This window comes from Cydia splendana, chromosome 5 (genome assembly GCF_910591565.1).
Source record: "Cydia splendana chromosome 5, ilCydSple1.2, whole genome shotgun sequence".
In the NCBI taxonomy this organism is placed as follows: domain Eukaryota; kingdom Metazoa; phylum Arthropoda; class Insecta; order Lepidoptera; family Tortricidae; genus Cydia; species Cydia splendana.
The window spans coordinates 9,417,080-9,438,161 of record NC_085964.1 but is presented as its reverse complement, the minus strand read 5'-3'; positions in this window follow the sequence as shown (position 1 = coordinate 9,438,161).

The following is a 21,082-nucleotide window of genomic DNA, read 5'->3' as shown; positions in this document are numbered from 1 at the left end:
AAATACACAAAATAGTTCTTTATTGAAAGATGACAGGAAAACCTATTAGAAATCCACAGTCAAGCGTGAGTCGGATTTAAGAACAAAAATGCGGTGTGGCTTTTTTAGGGACACAGCCGCAATGGTTTAAGTGAAATGTGGAGTAGACAGCTATTGCGAAGGCCCTAGGCCGTTATCCGCATAAGGCCGAAGGCCCGAAGCCTCCCGAAGTGGCGTGCTTTTAGGTTCAAGCGTGGCACACAGCCGCAAATGGTACTTGACTATTGATGTACTTTACTATGAATAATTGTTACGTGTTTTTAAGAGGACGGCCGCTTCTCCGTACAAACGTAGGTAGTCCCTATTTTCCTCACTGGATATACATACTTGTATAGGTGCATTATGGAAAATATTTTTACATAATTTGATGTCAGTATATTAATCATAGCTATGCCCCTATTACCCCTACGTTTGACTTTTTGCGATTTTTTTGAATATTGTAAAAATTAGGAGCAAAAGACCGATTTCATAATTTTTTTTAATGCTCCTAACTTTTATAATAATTAAAAACTCGAAAAAAATCAAACTTAGGGGCATAGCTGTGGTTGATATACAACAGATTGTATCAAAATACTTTCAATAATGTTAATATCAAGAGAGGAAAATAAATGCGATTCCGCGCGGGTCCTCCACTTTCGTCTTAAGCACTATAAGTATTATCTCTCTTCGGCCTTCGCTTTTAAAACACTTGCGGAAGTTGTATGTGGGAAGCACGAACCCATCGGACGCTCCGAGCTTTCAGCCCCACGTGGAGCGCGACCTTCGGTCTTCGCATTTGGACACTTCTACTAACTATTGTTCGGTATTTAATCTTCCTATCCAAGCTACTTTGCATAGTTGCAGAGATATAATATACTACCACGCGCCATAACACTTCCTGATACATCTGGTTTTTGATCTGACCCATTCGGGTCTTTCAAGATGTTACACGTACAAAAAAAACATTGTTAAAAATTGTGTGATGTACGGAACCCTTGAAACGCGAGTCCGACTCGCACTTGACCAGTTTTTTCGATTTTTGACAAAGTTGCGTTCGGCGCTCGAGGTCTCGAACTTGGATTATTCATTGGGCCAACATTATGAACAAGTCTGCAAGAAATCAGAACTACCGGATTTAACGCAAACGCTAAATGTATAAAATTACTGTATTATTTAGTTACAGTGTAAATTACTTAGTCATGCCCTTTGAATAAAAAATCAGTACCGTAGAATTTGATCTTATTAAAATTATTTTTTTTTGAAAATTCTCATAATATTTTTTAGAGATAACTTTACACATACTTATATTCACAAAATAGTGTTCTATTATATTCCAAACACAAATGTACTGTAGGACATAATGTGATGTTCTCGAACAATTCAAAGTTTCTTCCCCTGCCTATCATAGCATACTTAGTCCAAACGTTACGATGTTCACTCGATTTACTTACTTATGGCATTTCGCTCGTCTACCTCCTAGATATGAGCGCCGCGCCGGCGCGCCGCCGCCGCCGACAAAATTTACGCGCCGCCGCCGCCGACGCTGCGCTATCGGCGTGGCATCGGCGTGACCTTGTTAGATACTACTACTTTCAGAATCAGATAATATATATTTTATCTAGTTTAGATCTTTAACGGCGCCAGTCTGAATAGCTTATAGACATTCAAAAGGTATTTTAGGTCCATATAATTCTAAAATATCGATGGTAAATTCAAATTTGTAATTATAATGATAATACACTACCTTTAGATATAAATTATGATAACGCCAAAGTATACTTAGTTGACATGTGCAACACAAGCTGCGCTCATAGCGTATCATGGATACGTGTCTTCAGTGTTATGCTATGGACTAGTGCTGTGGGGAAACTCTGTAGACGTGGAACGAGTTTTTATTGTTCAAAAGAAATGTATCCGGGCTATAGAAAACACTTGGTTTTTAGAAAGCTGTAAACCATTGTTTAAAAAACTTAACATACTACCACTCCCGTGCCAATACATTAAAGATGCATGCTTACTTGTCAAAGATAACCCAAACTTCTTTACATCTCGTAGTGAGACGAGTACAAGACACACAAGGGCACAATACAAAAATTTGCTGCACCAACCTCCTTGCCACTCATATATTTATAAAAAGAACTGTTACAATATGTGTATAACCTTGTTTAATAAATTACCTGATGAAATTAAATTAGAAAGTAGAGAGGCATTTAAAATTAGGTTGACCCAATGGCTCCAAGAAAAATGTTTTTACAGTGTTAAGGAGTATTTGACATAAATAATAATTTTAATAAATAGGATAATAATGATATTTGTAAATAAGTATAGAATTCTAGATTTTAAGTAGGTAAAAATAAGTGATGCTTAGCAACACATCGCATGTTAATTTGCACACCTGCTTGCAGGTTGAATACGTGGAACTTTTATATTTTTAAGACCTTTTATTGTAACCGTGTTCTTGCAAATAAATTTTTTTTATCTTTATCTTTATCTTTAAACTTTTCTGTTTGGTAACCGCGCTACTAGTGTTAGAGCAACGAAATGACTAATTTTGCCAGCTGGCTAGCTCATCCGTCATTCACCGCGAATTCAATTATTGCAAGCATGGTTTAAATGTCTTAAAAAGGTGTAAAAGGGGGTTAATTTCAGATATTAAGCGTTTTCACGCCCAAAGGTCCGGCCGTTGGCTTTGCACGGAAGGCATCGGAAACGGAATCAGGTCTCATTTTAAGCTTGGCCATTGTTCAAATTTCAAGCTTTGCTCTCTCGCAGACCAATCTTTGGCCTCGCATCGCTCGCATAGAAGTAAAGCCGCTATCTGAACCTCCAAGTTTTCGGCCCTGTTTGCAGCGTAACTTTTGGCCTCGCTTTTAAAATGCTTGGTTCTTCTCCAATCTTAGCTCCACTGCAGCACGGCCTTTGGCCTCGCACGAATGCACCTACAGGAGAGCCCCAGAGGTCTTTAACACTGTGGCCATGGTCTTTATCGGCCTTCGGTCTTGCTTACACTGGACCAATTCCAAGCTCTGCCCTCTTGCAGCTTGGCCTTCGGCCTCGCACAGAAGCACGCCGTAATCGGCACTCCGCGCATTCGGCCGTCAGCCAAGATCACACTTGGCGTTCGATTCTAAGCTGTATGCTTACCTGCAGCTCAGCCTCTGGCCTCGGATGGGAAGGCGTCGGAATCTGGTCTTCGGTGTTAGGTGGAGCTCGGCCTTGGGCCTCACTTTTTGACATAAACTGGTTTGTTGGGTCGATATTGGTTAATAACGGAGCTTGATTTTCCTCACTTCGGCTCTTTGGACAGTCGACCAGATGTTTCCCATACAACCATTTCCAGTCGCCGTTACGACGCGGTGTTGACACATCTTGTGTCGACACCATCTGTTTCGGTCACAATTCCAGTCGCAGAGTCGTCGCCGTGTCGACACAGTTACCAGAAATGGGGAAGGGTCGACACATGACACAAAGTGACATAAAGTGTGGTCGCCGTGTGCACACATTGTTTCGGGTTTGCGACTACTTTATGCCAAAATCATTCGTTCATTCGTTCATTTTGTTCCTGTCAAATGGAAACTGTCAGATGGAAAAATACTTAAATAAAAATAAGTGACATTAATACGCCATCTCTTAAACGGATTACAAGACGTAATTATATATTGTTTGCATTTATATTACAATATGACTTAAATTATTATGGGGAATTAAACTGCTCGAGTGATTTGATAAACTAAGTGTAATATAATCAACGCGCCACCACATTGTTTTAGTTTAGCCGGAAATGAAATTGTTTACTTCTCAGTGCCTGTGTTCATAACTATATTATTTGAAGCATTTTTAGTACTTCGATGCGTATACTATACTTAAATAACAGAAATAACGCTTTACATACTACGAAACTTGTTAATTATGATGTATAAATATGGTTCAAGGCTGAGAAATATTGCAGTCACAAATGTTTCGACTTTGTGTCGACTCTGTGTTGACACATGACACGCGCTGTCAAAAGTAATAACAAAGTTACTGGTATGTTACTGGATTTGCAAAATGGCTCCTTGTGTTGATTTGTTTTCAGATATTCTCAAAGTGTAAAAATGCCGTGGTCAGAGATGGGCATTAATCGATTAACTGTTTATTCGACTAATTAATGGAATAAAAAAAGTTAATTCTCAAATTTTAATCGCGATTAGTTTAGTCGACCTAACATACGAGGGGTGTTCAAAATATTCTCGGTATGAAAATGAAAACAAACAAGTACGAAAAGTTTGATATTTTTATTTTTCAATATACTCCCTCCCTATGTTCATCCACTTAAAAGATCGATCAATTTTTTTTAAATCCCCGATAAAATTTTTTTTTTGTCTTTGGTGTAAAAATGCTCCTCCACTGCCGCCTTCAATGCTTCATCATCAGAAAAAAAATATTCCATGCAGATCCTTTTTAAGATTGGGGAACAAAAAGAAGACGCTGGGGGCTAAGACCGGACTATACGGTGGGTGAGTAACAGTTTCAAACCCACATTCAACAATAGCTGCCTTGGCAATATGAGCAGTATGGACGGGGGCGTTGTCACGCAGAAGCAGAACACCTTTGGTTATCTTTGCTCGCCTCTTTTCTTTGATAGCATCCTTTAATTGACGTTGAATGTTAGCGTAGTACTGTCCTGTGATATTTACACCTTTTTCTTTATAATCGATTAGTAATATTCCTTCAGAATCCCAAAATATCGTGGCCATGACCTTGCCAGCTGAAGGGACGACCTTGAACATCTTGGGATGAGCTGAACCCTTAATGTGCCACTGCATGGACTCTTGTTTACTCTCTGGGTCATAATGATGAACCCAGGTTTAATCTCCAGTAACTATTCTTTGCAGCACCTCATCAGGATTTTCACCGCACAGGTCAATAACATCGGAACTACACGCTACACGCATGTCTTTTTGAAGCCGAGTCAGCATTCGCGGAACCCATCTTGCACTTACTTTTGACATATTAAGATGGTCATGGATAATATCATGTACGATACCAATAGAAAGATTGGTTACTTGAGCTATAGATTTTACCTTCACTCGACCATCTTCCAATATAAGTTTTTCCACTTTATCAATATTTTCTTGTGAAGTAGCTACTACAGGCCGACCAGGTCTAGGGTCATCTTCAATACTAGCCCTTCCACCCTTAAATTCACTTGACCACTTTTAAATGGTAGATAAAGAAGGAGCAGACTCACGGTAAACACAATCCATTTCCTCTTTTATGTTTTTTTTATTTTTACCCTGTTTTGTCGAGAATCTTATGACGCATTGATGTTCTGATTTAGTTAACATTGTCAATTCGCACATGATGTTCATGTTTGTTCAGCAATTGCAGAAAAACAAAAGAACATCTCGGTTCGAATTATACTTTTTTTTAATGTCAATGAATAAACCTTAGCGGCCAGTAACAAAAGAAATTTTAGAAGAGGTTGTAAGATATCAATACCGAGAATATTTTGAACGCCCCTTAGATTGAAATTGAATTAATCTGAATATTAATCGAATAAATTATCGATTAAATCTCGATTGAAAGTTGACAGGGGGCCATTTTTGTACGTAAAAATAATAGAAATGTCTTGCATGCAGATGGTAGCAAAACACTTTGTCATAAAAGTCGAGATGGGTGTCGATATATAGGTTTTAGGGAGTGCCGATTTCGAAAATAATGACCATTTTGGAATCCGAAATGGCGGCCATGCACTGTGTCATAAAAGTCGTCATGGATGTCGTTTTATACGTTTTAGGGGGCCCCAATTTTGAAAATGATGACCATTTTGGAATCCAAAATGGCGGCCATGCACTATGCCATAAAAGTCGTCATGGGTGTCGTTTTATAGGTTTTAGGGGGCGCAGATTTCGAAAATGATGACCATTTTGGATTCCAAGATGGCGGCCATGCACTATGTCATAAAAGTCGTCATGGATGTCGTTTTATAGGTTTAAGGGGGCCCCGATTTAGAAAATGATGACCATTTTCTTGTTAATTTTAATTTTCTTGTTATTCATATGTTACCTGTCGTAATTGTTTCACCGGATGGTCTTATCGGAAGATCAGCGCTGGAAGTCGCCAGCAACATGCTGAGGTGAGACCATTTCGTGGCACTCTCTCTTTTTTTATGTTCTCTCTGTTCAGTTTTAAGTTTTTATTTTGTGTTTGTGCTCACGAATAAAATTATTTCTATTTCTATTTCTATTTTGAAATCCAAAATGGCGGCCATGCACTATGTCATAAAAGTCGTCATGGGTGTCGTTTTATAGGTTTTGGGGGGCGCAGATTTAGAAAATGATAACCATTTTGGATTCCAAAATGGCGGCCATGCACTATGTCATAAAAGTCGTCATGGGTGTCGTTTTATAGGTTTTGGGGGGCGCAGATTTCGAAAATGATAACATTTTCAATTTATAATGGCGGCAATGCACTATGTCAAAAAAGTCGTCATGGATATCGTTTTATAGGTTTTAGGGGGCGCAGATTTCGAAAATGATGACTATTTTGGATTCCAAGATGGCGGCCATGCACTATGTCATAAAAGTCGTCATGGATGTCGTTTTATAGGTTTTAGGGGGCGCAGATTTCGAAAATGATAACATTTTCAATTTCAAAATGGCGGCAATGCACTATGTCATAAAAGTCGTCATGGATATCGTTTTATAGGTTTTAGGGGGCGCAGATTTCGAAAATGATGACTATTTTGGATTCCACTTTTATGACAAAATACGTAGCCGCCATCTTGGATTATAAAATGATCATCGTTTTCGAATTCTGCACTCCCTAAAACCTATAAATCGACATCCGTGACGACGCAAGTTATCTTTATTTTCAGATCTAACAAATTGCTACAGAATACAAGGGACAAAAAAGAAGCGAGGAGGTAATGAAACAAGCAAAAATACAGATGATTCCTCGACGCAATTGGGTGATTCTTAAATTGTGTCCAGATTTTTTTTGTCATAAAAGTTTTTATTTTTCACATATTACTCTCACAAGTTCCGTGACATTTCGACCTTGTAATTTTTTAAGTAAATGTTTTTGTTTATCTATGAGGATCTCACTAGAATAGTATAATTAAGGTATGTTTATACTTATTTGATGAATGAAATAGTAACGCAAAAAAAAATATATTTGTGTCTTATATTCCTGCCGAAGACTTTTATTTTACCTTTTCCTTCTACACAAGTTTGGCCAAGTAATATGAATTTAGGGCTCTCAATTTTATTTTGACTTCTACAACAGTAAAGCTACGAGGCCATGTTTGGTATCGTTTTCGTATAAATTCGCAGTACCAAATTTAGTTAAGGTATCACATTGACACCATTCCGAAGTAAAAACATATAAACTTATTAAAATACTTTCTTTTAAACTCCTCTTCACGCTTTAACTGCTGAACAGTTTTAATTTAAATTTGGTACACATATATTTTGAGTCCCGAGACTGGATATAATAAGTTATCTCAAAAATCATCCTTTAAAGGTGTGAAATGAGGTGTAGGGGGGAATTCAGAATTGACTTCTTGAAGTTAATACTGTTTAAGTTTAGGTTTGAAGTCATGCTTTTTCATCATTTTTAACTAAATCAAAGATGTAGACCATCCCAAATTTCATATAAATCGGTTCAGCGGTTATTGATTTCCCGTACAAATTTCCACGCCACTTCAAAAGATGATTTTGGTTATAAGATCTATCCTATGTCCTGTTCCGGGACGCAAACTATTTCTTTACCAAATTTCAACGAAATCGGTTCAGCGGTTAAGCGTCAAAAAGAGTTTCAAAAAAACCGGCCAAGTGCGAGTCGGACTCGCGTATTAAGGGTTCCGTACATTAAGTCCGACTCGCGCTTGACTGCACATTTCTAATAGGTTTTCCTGTCATCTATAGGTAAAGAACTATTTTGTGTATTCAGACGGACATACATACAGACGCACGAGTGATCCTATAAGGGTTCCGTTTTTTCCTTTTGAGGTACGGAACCCTAAAAAGATTTATTTTTATTTTGTGGAATGGTGTCAATGTGATATCTTAAATGGATTCAGCACCCCAGATTTATACGAAAACGATACCAAACACGGCCTAGCACCTTCACTGATATAGATATATCAAGATAAAATTGAGAGCCCTAAATAAACTTTCAAGAGCGGATATCTCAAAAACTATTCAACATATCGAAAAAATTGACTGAATAAACTTGTAACAAATTAAATTAACTTTCATTTTGTATAAGTGGCAATGTCGCTGAGATGCATAGTTTCCGAGATATAATCAAAAAACGGGAAAATGGGACCTTCAAAGCCCCCTCTCTCCCCCCCGCTCAAGGGCTACGGCCGGGGACTTTTGATATGTTCACCTCCTAACTTGTCAAACCGAGTTACGGAGTCAAAAATTGTGTTCCGAGCATTTCCCTCTACAACTTTTGGAGCATTCGTTGCCTGACCTAAGTAGCTTATTGAATTTCTTTAAAAACTTTTCTGTAAAAGGTTGACGGGTGTTGGGTGTTTATATGGTTTCGGTCGATTATTATCATTTGCATTGCCCATGATGACTTACTAGAATTACGAGCACACGAGACACTAATAGTAGTTTGACAAACCTTGGTTTTCAAGAGGTATTTTATATTGACATTTGCTGTCACAAATTTGCTGTCAGATTTAGTCGCAAACCGCACGCAAAGTGCACACAAATGTGTCGACACCTTGTTACGGAAAAGTGTAGACACGGCGACGACACTTTGTTTCGAAACAATTCTAGACACATTGTGTGGACTCTGTTACGACACATCTGACATTTAGTTACCACTTTGTGATTCTGCGACTGGAATGGTTATATGGGTTCCCTGATACAGTCAATCCGCTACTTTTTACTTAGCACAATAGATAAGGGCCTCGCAAAGATCTTCCGGCCAGGGCCTCGCCAAGATTAAGACCGCCTCTGATGCCGCTCGATACCGTTTATACTATATAAAACTTTTTTCGTACCTTTATTCAATAAATTTTGCTTGCAATTGAAAAATGCACTTATTTTATAACTTTCTTACAGCAACAACGTGTAAATTCGGTAAAATTTTGGTTTGAATTCTTTTTTCATTAATCAAAGGTGTTTCAAGGCCACGCCGCCGATTCGCCGCCGCCGCCGACCGATTTTGACCGGCGCGCCGCCGCCGGCTAAATGCCTATCGGCGCTCATATCTACTACCTCCATCGCCGTGGTACTTATTTATTTTGATCTAAGTAGATAGAGTCAGATCAAGAATAGTCTGCAGCGGATTTGATAGTCCACGCAGTGCAAGTGTTATTTTAAACGTCAAACTTCTATGAAATTATGACGTAGAAATGCCACTTGCACTGCGTGGGCTATCAAATCCGCTGCAGACTTTTTTTGGTCCGACTCTCTCTCTCTCTTCCGGGCTATATATCCCACATGGTGATGGGGTCAGCTTTCCGTGTCATTTGCTTCCACTTCGCCCTATCCTCGACGTCGTTTTCGGACACTTTGCACTCAATCATATCTTTTCGGTTTCGGTTTACCTCTGCCTCTTTTACCGGGGATGGAAAGTCGTAGTGCTAAATTTCCGACGTAGTCTGGTGGTCTCCTTCTAACGTGGCCATACCATCGCAGCCTACTCTCCTGCATTTTGTCGGCGATGTCACGCACGCCCAGGCTGCCTCGCACGTACTCGTTGCGGATTTTGTCAAGCCGGTAACGCCGCACATCCACCTCAGCATCTTCATTTCGGCAATGAATGGTATGCACGTTCTTTTGCGTAACTGCCCACGTCTCGCTGCCATACATCAGTACGGGCCTTATGATAATTTTATATATAAAACCTTTCAGTTTGACCGGCATTCTTTTGTCACAGGTGACACCCGTTACTTCCCGCCACTTCAGCCATGCAGCGGCTATTCGGTGCTGAATGTTGCATTCTATATCCCCAGAAATGTGCATCATACCACCCAGATATTTGTACTTATCGCACATGGTGACTAGTTGCCCATCGATGGGTATCGGACTATCGTCGCGTGGGCTTGGTTCATTCAGGGATAAAAACTAGGTCTTGGCAACACTCAACACTAGGCCTCCGGCTTGCAACTGGTGTTTCCATGACAAAAGGGCGTTTTGTAGCTCACTACGGCTTTCAGCGCAAATGGCCACGTCGTCGGCGTATATAAATGTCCATTTTGCTGTATCTTGTGCCTCCTCGGTAAGTGAATCCAAAGCCAAGCAAAACAGGAAGGGACTCAGTACTGAGCCTTGGTGAACGCCTTCCGTGACCGCTACTGGTTTCGTCTCACCCACCACTGTCCACACCATCGATCGTGCATCCCTGTACATGTCGGCAATGATGTTGACATAGTGCTCGGGGACGTTCTTCTTGCGAAGGCTCCACCAGATTGTGTCCCTCGGGACACGATCAAATGCCTTTTCCATGTCCAGGAATGCAACGAACAAAGGTTTCTTTTTGGAGCGATATTCTTCAGCAATCGTACTTAGAGCAAACATGGGATCGGTAGTTGACAAGCCAGGTACGAAGCCATAGTGATGTTTTGATAGTGAGCACTCTGATCTTAACCGACTATCAATCACTCTCTCGTAAAGCTTCATAGTGTGGCTCAGAAGCTTGATGCCACGGTAGTTATTGCACTCGTACTTGCTTCCCTTTCCCTTGTAAATCGGAACTATAGTGCTCAATCTCCATGCCTCTGGCATTTTGGAAGAGAACAACACCTGATTAAAGAGATTGGTAAGCAGTAGGAGTCCATGTTCTTGTAGGCATTTCCAAGCTTCCACCGGGCTACCATCAGGGCCTACGGCTTTCTTGTTGGACATTCTTTGCAGCGCTTTCTTAATCTCGTGTGGCTGTATTGGAGGTATAAGACCTACATTTGCTACCATTTCCGGAAGCAGTGTAGCAGCTGGCGAAGGGTTTAGAAGTTGTTTATAATACTGATGCCAGGCTGTTATGACATCTCTATCCCTATATAACAAGTCACCATTGGGGCCCTTAATGGTTTTACATAGAGATGGGTAACTACCCGGGTAAATACCCGAGAGCGGGTATTTACCCGGTAAATACCCGATATTTACCTACCCGCGGGTAAATACGCGGATATTTTCGTTTTTCTTCTAAATTTGATGTGTTTAATGGTATGTGAGTATAAATAAGATTAATTTAAGTATTTTTTTACAATGTTACATAAAATGTATGTTCAAACTAATTACGAAAAGGTTGCTATGAGGTGAAGTTCGATTTTAACATATCAGTCCAATTATGAAAATCGTGTAAAATCATTCCCTGGCTTCCGGAAATGTTTTAAAATGCTTTTAATATACATTTGAAAAATGAAAATAAAGAATACTTATGAATGATAATAAAAAAAAATTGTGCAGTATCCCAACTTGTGAAGCTTATAAGTCAAACACAGTTACTTTTAGGACAAAAATGTATATAACCTTTTTTGTAGAAAATTATGTCTACTTTAGTTTGTACATACAACACTTTTCGATATTAATGACAGATTCCAAGAAATATGAAAAAGTTCACTTTTTCTTCCCCTCCCCCCAACCACACCCCCCGCCGACCGAAGTTGGAATGTGTATTATCAACGTATAAGTACGATAATTTACTCAAGCCTAATAAAAATACTCTTATGACGGCCTTTTTTAATATTTATTAAAATTGTACTAAAAATTCCTTAGTTACAACTGCAACTGCAACTAAACCATTTCATTTTAAATGACACACAATAATTACAGCCATTAACTCGGTTTATATCTCCACTTTAACACAAATCGACATGTGCAACAAGAAATGAATCTACCCGTCCATTTGGGTAGATACGGGTAAATACCGGGTAGATGGGTATTTACCGGGTATTTACCTGGGTGGGTAAATTGGGTAAATACCCGCGACCCATCTCTAGTTTTACACCTAGCAGGATCCTTTGTGCTCCGACATCGCTGTTTCGCGAGCTTGTAAATGGACTTCTGGCCTTCTTTTGTGTTTAACTGCCTGTAAAGGTTTTTCTGTGAGTTTGCCTGTTCGATGGCTATTACTTTTTTGGTACTCTTTTTTGCTATTTTGTATGCTTCTCGATCTTCAGGGGATTGAGTGGACTGCCAGGTTTTGAAGGCAATTTTCTTGGCATGAATGGCATTCTGTGCGTCTTGTGTCCACCACCAAGTTTCTCTGTTATGTCTTCTTCCCCCTTTTGTGCGACCGAGAGTTTTATTTGCTGCAGTTATAATGGACTTGCTTAAGAGCTCCCAGGTGCTGTCAACATTTAAGGTATTGTCTACCTTAAGATTGGCCAGATGTTGACGGAACTCCGGGATTTTTTCACCTTTTAGGTTCCACCACTTGGTGAGCTCTGGAGTTTGTGTTGGATTCTCCTTTGGTATTTTCTTAAAAGCCATGTCCATCACAACAATGCGGTGTTGTGGAGTGACACATTCTCCCGGAATAACCTTGCAGTTTGTAACCCGACTAATGCACGCTCGGTTTATTAAGATGTAGTCAATTTGCGATGATGTCTGACCGCTTTTGTACGTAATAAGGTGTTCTGGCGTCTTAGCAAAAAAGGAATTTACTATTGCGAGATCAAAAGCTGTGGCTGTTGCGAGGATGACCTTACCAGCGTCGTTTATTGTACCGTATGCATGACCTCCGTGTACTCTTTCAAATGCACTGTTTGATTCTCCAATATGGCCATTTAGGTCACCTCCTATCAGGATGGTTTCCTTTGTAGGTATTTGCTGCAGTGTACCTTCTAGGGCGGCCCAGAATGTATCCTTCTCGTTTTGGCTACAACCCACCTGGGGAGCGTACGCCGAAATAACATTTAGGACTTCCCCTCCCACCAGTACTTTTAGAGATATAAGTCTGTCACTTATACGATTGATCTCTAGGATGTTGTTTAGGTGTTCTTCCTTACCCGCAATTCCTACGCCGTTCGACAAAATGGCGAAAATGAGTTATGAATGTTATACTTAGTATTTTTTTCTCTTTCGAATGGTATGTTTAACGTCTCGATAACTTGAAAAAAATGTCCGTTAAGCCCTATGGAAAATCAATACTTGAACACAATTTTCCAACGCAGTTTGCCGTATCTGCCAATTCAAATAAATGTTGTGAGACATTTTGGCGTAACTCCACATTTTTTGTACGATACGCCCTTTTGCGTCAGAAATTTTATTAAATCTGTGGTAATTTATTGTCAGTTACGCCTATTTGCAGTACATTTTTGAGTGGTTAATGTACGTTACGCCCACAAGTAGTGGATATTTATACGAGTGTTAGAGAATTCAGTGTAAGAGATACGCCAACATACTATGTAAAATTTCAAGTTTATAATTGTTGTTTTTTTTTGTGTTTAAGTGGGATGACCTAGTACTTTCCTTGTCATTTTTTTTATTACGTAGGTACTTGCATTACCTGCTCATGTGTTCATTAATGCTTTATTCATAGGGTTACTAAAATTTGACAATTTATTTTCATCACTTTTATGAAAATAATAAAACATGACTATATTCAAATGATAATTATGGCGATTAAGGTTAGACTGATAACTTTTAGTTTTGTATGTGACTGGGGCATTTGCGATTTTGATTAGACGTAATATTAATACTTTTTTGTTTAAACCCTAATTTATAGGATTAGCTTTATGAAAGTTACTGTCTATAACGTTTGGATGCTGTCCTGCATCCAATCAATCCATAGAAGTACGTATGTCTGGCCATATGCCTATTTTGCTACCTACTCTAATGTTATGTCATAAATAATCGCATAGGTATTCATTAAGTTTTACTGAACAGACATACGAAATGTCAAAACCACTATTGTACTTACCTAATAGTATTATAGTATGTAAAAGTAAAATGTCTTATCAAATTAAGATTACAAACAGAAATAACGCATACCTACATACTTTCTACAGTAAAAGTAATTGTTATAAATTGTTTTGATATACATAAATAGATATAGATGGTAGGACAGCAGTGATTCTGTTGAAGTAATATAAACAAATAAAAAAAATAGACATTGGTTTTGTGCCTAAAAAACGACCTTTTCCACGTTTATGTATCCAAAATAACAAAAATGGGGAAAAGAACTTAACAGTGAATACATCTCTATAAGTTTGTGAAAACAAATGTAAATTATAGTACTTAGAAGTATAGTGTTCCTTAAATGCAAGTTGCCAATATTGCAACGAAATTGTTGGATTTACGCCAAATGATTCTAAAACAGTTAAATTTTTTGTACATTACGCCCTTTTTCTAATAAGATAAACCATAAAAAAGAGGCGTAAGAGACGCCCTTCTTAAAAACAGTCGTGTTTTTTGGCTAAACGGACATGCTATTTTCGTAAATAAGTATTGTATTATAAGTTCAAGCAATCGATTTAAAAGAGCTCAAAAAGTTAAGAATAAGACATACAGGCATCAGTTTATTCAAACAAATAAAAAAGTTATGATTTTTTTTCTCAAAACAAAACTGTTTTTTGGCTCTCCTGAAAAATCGCGTTTTGTCCGTTAAGCTCTTTGAGCCTACTGTAGTCGATATATACATATTTGCCTATTAGATGTAGATACGCCCCTAGTGTAACCAAGTAAGTCGGTACATAGCAAATCTCATTATAGATTTTCCAATGCGTGTGCAGCAGTTTATAAGGTTTCAGTTCTCGTTTGCTGTCCTGCTTCCAATCTACATAATTGCATTACAAAATCGCGATGGCAGGGTAGTAAAGGGTACACAGAAGCCAGACTATTGCTGTGTGGACATACAGTGGAGGGAGGCCCATGTACACATGAATAATTATGTAAACTTAGTAGGTAGCTACAGTTATGAAGGCACCTACATAAGACGAGTATTTTTAGTATCATAGAATAAATATTTAATAGTACTACCGTACAGACAGGGGCGTATTTACCCTAGGGCCATCCGGGCCATGGCCCGGGGCGCCAACCTCCAGGGGCGGCATATGCCAACCCCCAGGGGCGGCATGCCGGATTGCATTTTGTTTTTCTTCCTTGACTTCTGGGGCGGCAAAACGTATTGGCCCGGGGCGCCAAATTTCAAAATACGCCCCTGCGTACAGAATGGAAACTTCCTACCCTAAAAAACCGTTGTTTGACAACGATTTACGGACGAATCATGTCCCTTTCTAATGTATGTCCCTTTCGGCTATTTAGGGTTGTCAAAATTCAAGTCATTATCTTATTCTGCGGTTGTGCACGTCTTCCTGAACAACATTACCGTACCTATTAGTATATCTAGCAGAAATTGCGAAGTACTTAGATACAGTTAAAAAGTTTTTGGTGTACGTCATAAGTACCTAGTTTTTCTACCCACCTATCTAACAGCAGCCGCAATGGCCGCATGTAGGTATTCGTATTGTAAGCAATCTACCAATTTGTTTTGTTATCAGTCCAATAAACGATATTAAAAAATTCTTTTAGTGCTCCATCCTCACATTAAATCGACGTGTATCACGCGACGGCCAGCGTATTTTGATTTCGTTACTACATTACTCGACAAAATGAAATGAAAACGACACAACAAACACAATTAATTCGGAATGATCGTCGGAGGTGACGTACAACACTGTTCACACCTCACCTTACCCATTATAATAGATTGTTTTCTGTCAGTTATGTACTTATGTAGATACTATACAGTGTACCTTTAATAGTGATTTCATGAAATTATATTGATGAAATTAATGAGTTAATTCAAGTAGTACAAGTAATTACCGTCGTCATCAGATATATCGGAGCGGCCGAGGTGCCTTGACAATAGTAGAGTATTCAGGATATTTATACCTATTTGTCCACTCGGATATAAGTATCTGAAGGCGACTACTGTACGTCGTACCTACTTACAGGCCTATTCGGATTTCGAGATAATCACAAGATCTTGAGACGATTTAGAGATCAACTCTAGATCTACATTAGATATCGACTAGATGGGACTTGGATATCTAAGTCATAACTTGTCGAAATCGTTCAAGAGGACCTCCAGAATCGCGGAAACGTCAAATTTGACATATCTATCTTACACATATCTTTAAATTATCCGTATCGTAACTTGTTGAAGTCTAGTAGAAATCTAATTCATTTTCCGAATCGAGCCGTTTAACAGCTACTTATAACAATGATGATAGCTTATAGGAACACAATTATTGACTCCGTAAATTTGTTTGGATTAAGTTAACATATAAGTACCATAAATTAATTCAGCACCCCCGATTTATACGAAAATGATACCAAACACGGCCGCTTCACTTATCCTTCTTTTCTCTTAATGAATGTGTTAATTATACAGGATTTTGACTCTTGGAGACCCGATACATCTCTAAGGATAATTTGATAAACTATAATATATAATCTTATAGTTCTGACACCTAGAGACATTTACACCTCTAAATATTATAGATTTTTTTGTGTTTTTGTGTCTGTATTTTTTTATATATTAATATTATAGGTTTTTTTACGTAATTCGACATTAAGAGACCATATACATCTCTAAGTAATTGTAATACGTTAGTTTGAATTGTTAGTTGTATTTTATAAAATTGTTGATGTATTATTATTATTTTTGCTTGTATGTAAATTCAATGTTGACGTGTAAAAGTGCCCTTGTGACCCCTATTTGCTGAATAAATGTTGATGTTTGATGATGTTAGATATCAAGATAAAATTAAGAGCACTAAATAAACTTTCAAGAGCGGATATCTCAAAAACTATTCAAGATATCGAAAAACTTGATTAAATAAAACTTGTAACAAATTTTAGCAGCTTTCGGTTTGTCTAAGCAGTCATGTCGCTAAGACGCAAAGTTTCCAAGATATAAGTGAAAAACCGAAAAATGAGACCTTACCCCCTCTCCCCCCAGCACCGAGGCTACGGCCGGGGACTTTTGATATGTTCTCCTCCTAACTAGTCCAAACAAAATTACGGAGTCAAAAATTGTGTTCCAAGATTTTCCCTATACAACTGTTTTTGAGCATTCATTTCCTGACCTATTGTTACCGCCGACAGATCAAATCCATGCACTGCATGCATGACTTTCAGAGCAGGAAATTAAAATCGGAATCGGACTCTAGGGCGAAAAAAAGCACACCTCCTTTTAAGTACAAGGTTATAGGTAAGGGACTGAGTACTGATACATGGTGTCCGGAACTAGAAAAAGAGTACCTAAACTGATCACCGTTTAAAATAGTTATTTATGATACAAGTGCGGAAAAGAGGAAACACCTATTCGCACGTGTATCGTACAACGTTTTACAGTACATATGGTCCTATTTTCCCGCACTAGTGCGTAAAATATCACTTTTCGTGCGATGTCAAAAGTTTAAAGAGCCATATATATGTACCTACTGTAAAACGTTGTACGATACGTGCGAATAGGTAATTCGCAACTCGTGTCGATTTAAAACACTCCCACCGGTCGTGTTTTAATGTATCGCCACTCGTTTCGAATTTCCTCTTTTCCGCACTTGTATCGTAAATAACTATTCTAATTCAGCCTTATTTAGGTAAACATCCGGATGCGAGTTTATAGTTGTAATGAATAAGGTTCCTGGGAACTTTTAATGGGTGGTAGTAGGACCGGTAGGGCTGTTTTTAGGGTTCCGTAGTCAACTAGGAACCCTTATATTCGCCATGGTCGTCTGTCTGTCTGTCCGAGGCTTTGCTCAGTGATAGCGGGTGATAGTTAGTGATAGAAAGCTGAAATTTGGCATGGATATAAATCAACCAATCCGAAAAAATCGTAAAATATAATGGTAAAAAAAAATTTTTTTAGGGTACTTGTCATACAAAATGGATTTTTTTGTTTTTTTTTTTCGCGTGAACTTAATAGTCTGGGAACTGTGATATCGTTAGATAGGTCTTTAAAAATAATAAGGGTCTTCAACTTCGAGCAACACGGAAGGGAGGCGGCATTCGCACTATTTCCCCTCTGCCGAGGTACAAGATTAGCGCGTCAATCTAATCTAGCGCGGTAATAAAACTAGTTGCACGTGGATTTTTCACTAGACCGAGTCCAGACGCGCGCGTGAACACTGCTGCACAAAAATGCCTGTTTGCTCGGTTTTTTGTTATAAAAAGAGGTCGGGGACATCAAATTTACAAAAAGAAAGTGTTACATTTCACATGTAATATTTTTTTTTACATATCATACGTTTAATTACATTCAAACACAATTATTATATTTTAGTCTGATGTAATTGTTGGATTTATCAATTTTGCTCGCTTAGTACAAATTGCGGATCGGTCGAGCGACAAATCCGACTTCTCATCTCTCAGAATACAATAACATACTTCAACGAAAATGTGTTAGTGTGCGTGTTGTGACACTTGTCACTCGTCCGTACACAAAAAGAGATCGAGGTTTGCAAGATTTGTCTTTGACGTGTGTCATTTTCTATGTATTTGTGTCGTCATTACAGATTGGATTTTGTATGTAAGTGTGTGAGAAGTGCGACTGTGTGCACCTTTCCCCCCGCGAAAAATGGCAGAAAGATTTGTACGGTGAGGTATCGCTTGGGCCCCTCCCTTCCGATGTGTCGGAAGCCGGTGTTGCTCGAAGGTCTTCAACAACCATTTTGTAATAAAGTGAATTTTGTTGGAAATATTAGAGAAAAATATCTGTCTTACTCCCCTCTAACTTTTGAACCATGGGTCCAAAAATAAAAAAATATATCGTAAAACAAAAGCTGCATAAATACTTTCAATGCCGTTTCTCAGTTATACTAATAGCCCCCGTTTAGCCTATTCTGACAGAATGGTATGGTGCCTGTGACCTGTGACCACGAACGTAAAGTCAGGCCATAATAAACGTAAGTTTTACACGATTAAGTCCCGTGTGAGTTATAAAAGTATGAGTGAAAATCGTGTTAGTTTAAATCAATATAGAATGGTATAACTACGGAACCCTACAATAAAATATTTGTTATTAAATAGATTTTACATATGTTATTGGCCAATATTTGTTATTAAATAGATTTTACATATAAAGCTGTAAACGCCTTCACGAATTAAATTAGCAATATATTTTATATACCTAAAAATATGTAAACCCACCCAATACCCGGAATATTATCATATTATGATATTAAATAGGTAGGTAGGTATTTGGAATAAACCCTGCCACACCAATTACAGTTTACTTTCGATATTCGTGCGTAAATCTGCATTCGTATGTGACACGCGTAGGAATTTCCATGAAATCAAATACAATCGCTGGTAAATATTCATATATTAAACTGGCCTAAATAAATTACAAGTACTTTGAAAAGATACACAAAAAAACAAATTGCGTGTAAGTAGCAAGTAAGTAGGTACCTACCTATTCATAATAACTGTAAGTATCGATATTGCCCCAAGAACTCAACGCAATTTTACCTCGTATATTAGATACACGAATAACACGAATTACCTACTATTAATATCATATATAGCACTCAAGATTGGTCAAAGGGTTGTTTGCGTTGAATCCCCGAGCAATGCCAAGCAAGTGTAGTAAATATCAAAATTGAAATAAAACGGTCACCGCACTATTTAAAAATACAAGGAATAGGTATATATTTTGTAGGTCTATTCTTAACATTTATCTGGAATACAAAAATGTTACAGAAAAACGTTAAGAATTTTTACAAAGACTTTTTACGTTACATTTCAGGTTCAAAATGTTTAAGGTAATTCGGCATAGGATATGTAGTTAATTGCAATGTACCTACACAAATGTACAGATAAATCTTGACACTGGTATTATACGAGTTTTCGTAGCGGGTACTCTTTGGTGTTCTAGCCGTTATCTTCACCAATGTGCAGATTCAACGTGACGCCACACTTGCAATGAGAACACTCATTTATTATAAAATTATACTTACTAGGTAAATTAAATTAAGCTTTAATTAACTATAACAAAGAAGCGTATATTTAAACCATTGCATCAGGTGCTCGTTATTGCTAGCATAACGTATATTATAATTTATGATATTATATTTATCATCACTTTCGAATTATACCAATAAGTATAATTTGCACTATATATGGATGTCGTAGTCAGATCGTATAATCCGCCGTATTACATTACGGCTAGCCGTTTTCAAAAACAGGGGCGTTTTGAAATGCGGTGGTTCGACGATTAGCCGGATTGTCATTGCGATACGTTCTTCAATAAGGCGGCCTACGTTTAGCCGCATCGTACTACTATTTTAGATTGTAGAGTGACCAGTTCTTTCGGTCGCCTACGTAACCGGAGTTTGACAATGTTTGCAATTTAATTTATTTTTACCATGGTCCCACCGCACTACATGTGTTTCTTTTCCAAAACATTTCCTTTACAACTTAAATAGACGGAGCCCCGCAAGCGGGGCTCCTATTTCTGGGCGGTTTGCCCTTCGGGCATCTGAAGTTACCTAACGAACCTAACCTACTTACCTACCTACGCTTTTTTCCCCAAAGTATAATGTTTTCACGGACGTCTCACTAAATCAATAGGTAGGTAGGTTAGGTTCGTTAGGTAGCTTCAGATGCCCGAAGGGAAAACCGCTCAGAAATAGGAGCCCCGCGAAGCGGGGCTCCGTCTAGTTAAGTTACGGAGGAAATGTTTTTTGAAAAGAAACAGTCCGACGAACTCCAGATTTGATGGACACCCCAGCATTTGTCAGGCAGCGCCACAGGTGTTAAAAATGGGAACTAAAAACTGTCAAAGCGGCGGCTAATGACTCGCTGTATTACATTACGGCTAGCCGTGTTGAAGAACGTATGGCGCCGAATACATTCCGGCGGATTCTCATTCAGCCGCATTCAATCCGGCTACTCGTTAAACCGCCGCATTTCAAAACGCCCCTGTTTTTGAAAACGGCTAGCCGTAATGTAATACGGCGGATTATACGATCCGACTGCGACATGGACACGGGCTCTAAAATAATGTATAGGTAATATTACAGACGATAGTTATACCTATACCTATAGGTACACTTTTAACACTGCGCTGCCGTTTTCATTTCTTTTGTAGGGTCGTATCAATA